Genomic DNA, 2,742 nt, shown 5'->3' on the forward strand with positions numbered 1-2,742 from the left:
GAACCCGCGGGCTCAGGCAATCCACTCACCTCAGCCTCCCAAAGCACGGGATTACAGGCTGAGCCACCGAGCCCGGCTAATAAAAAATAATTCTAATATAAGGATCATTATGACATAAGTCTTTAAATCCTGTTGCACATGTTTGATGTTCTAGTTTACCACAAGTTATCATATACAGTCATTATAATAAAGTTTAAAAAATAAACTATCTTAAAAAAATTCAGTAAGACCCAAACTTTATCTTTACAATGACTATTTGTATACCTAACCCTGAATTGTACTGCAAATCTTTAAAGTAAAATTTAAAATTCAGTTTTACAACTTTTACTTATCCACATTCTGATAAAAAAATAAAATATAAAGATAATTAGGTTTAGTTATCCAATTTCAACCTGGCTATTTTGACAGTTTGCATATCAAAAAAAATCATATATTAAATTACATTTTTAACTTTTCTATAATGCAAAAATAAAAATTATAAAAAGTGTCTCTTTCTTACCCATATCTTGAAATTGTGGTGATTCTATGATAGTGTTAGGCTTTCTACAACAGAAAAAAATACAATAGGATAGTAATGTCAGTAACACAAGCAACAATTCGTTGAACACTCATTCGTTTTAGAGGCTGTATCCTAAGCTTGTGAAAATATTGTTTAGATACCTTTGTTATAAACACAAGAGTCATCTAATTGTACAGCTGTGTGCTTTCTCCAGAAGATGAAGGAGTGGAAAGCCGGTACTCTCCTAAGACTGTCAGAGGAATCCCTGTAGGACACATTGAAACTGTTCTATTGGGCATTGCGGATTTGGACACATATGAGAAGTCAAGGTTGTCACAAAGGACATTACAGACTTCTGGAATTATAAACATCATTTCATTTTAAATACTTCTAGTTTTAACAATTGAAATAACACTGTATACCACTATTTTTCACCACAGCTGACAATTCTGACATGTTTATGCTGACTTTAACGTATATATAAAATTATCTCTTAGTGCTTTCTTAGTTTATTCTCATCTGAGCTGATCACAATATAATTTTGATAAGGCCAAAGATATAGAGTCCTTTCAGACGCCAACCCCAGGCAAAGGTGTCTTCCTTATGCAATCGCAAGCTCAACATCCATATGTATACCTAGTTTCCACATAAGTTGAAATCTCATGAAAAATCTTGCTAAGTAAAGGTCAAGGGGAGAAAAAAGGAAAAACAAAGACAAAGAACCTTTGTGGGGGGAGGTGATCTAAATCTGTCTTTCCCAAACTTCAGTGAATTTCCTTGAGATGTTAAGATGCAGATTCTGTTTCAGTGCTTCTGAGGGGGACCCTGGAGTCTTCTGTCTAACAAGGTGATATTTGTGGACAGTTTCCACGTACAGGGCCTAGATTATCACAGGAACTGGAGGATCTAGATGATCACAGATCCTTCGTCACTGGAGAAACAAAAACTTTAAATATGACTGGCCTACAAAGAGAGAAGCAGAAAAGAGATGGAACCAAGAAGGAAAGCATGGGTGGGATCACACGGGGCCTTACAGGCTAGGTCAGAGACTTTGTTCTTTACCCAAATAACAGGGAAATAATTGATGGAAATGTCTCACGGTGGTTCCATATTCAGGTTTTCTCTTTAAGCATTCACAGAAAAAGAAGTCAATGAACATTCACTCAGAAACATGTAACTTTGTTTGATAGCGATTTACTGAATAGTGATATTCAGTTATCAAAGACTGTATATTTATTTGTTTAAGTGTTACCCGACTTAGCTCATGACTGACAAGGTAGGAATAAAGCAAAGGGGTTATCTTTTAGACTTATTAATCAATTATTCTGCCCTCATAGAATTTTCTAGTAAAAGATAAATAAGAAAAATAATATAGAAAAAAATGAGTCATTCTGAATACTCTTCAGAAGGTTGGAGTAAGCAGTATGATGTGCAAAGGCAGTTATTAATATGCTAAATGTGATTTGAATTGCCCTGAGTCTTAAATTTGTGTAATTATTTTCTTACTCATTTTGTTTTTCATATTTGAGGGCAAAAGATCTGCATTGCAGTGTCTAGTATGAACAGTCTTTTCAATTCAGTGGCCTTCCACCTCAGTGAAATTTCTAAGGGTCCAATGGTGTGGGACGTGCTGAGATAACCCTTCTAAAGTTGTTGCATCAAGCCCCTCCTACAACCGAAGAGGAAAAGCTCCTAGTGGTACTTTTTGGATTATAGGGCAACATATCCTCATTTGTCTGTATTATTCTGACCCATTTACCAAGTGACCAGAAAGATGCTTGTTTTAAGTGGGCTGGGGAAAAAAGACAGCTCAACAACAGATTAAGATGCAGTGCATGAGGATGCTGTTTGGGATGTTTGACAAACCCCTATAGATGAATTACAGTTCACACAGACCTGTAGAAGACTGGCCAAAGCCCTACAATCCTCTGCAGGTAATACTTCCCTTTTGAGAAACAGCTCTACTCCTGCTCCTGAACCTCAGTAGAGGGCAAATGCTTAACCTCAAGCAATCAAGTTGCAATACAAACAGAGATGGTCCTCATGATCTCTGTGTTAGCTGACCCACCATAAAGTTGGGTATGCACAGTACCATGAAATGGAAATTGTATATGTGTGACTGGACCAAATCAGGCCCTCAAATTACATGTAGGTTTTATGAACAATAGACCAAATCCACATGGTTTGCATTCCTGATGCACTGTCTTCTCTCTCCTGGCCTGCACCTGTGGCCACAAAGAGAG

Source organism: Carlito syrichta, unplaced genomic scaffold (assembly GCF_000164805.1).
Source record: "Carlito syrichta isolate Samal-C Ts95f unplaced genomic scaffold, Tarsius_syrichta-2.0.1 Scaffold312566, whole genome shotgun sequence".
Taxonomy (NCBI): Eukaryota; Metazoa; Chordata; class Mammalia; order Primates; family Tarsiidae; genus Carlito; species Carlito syrichta.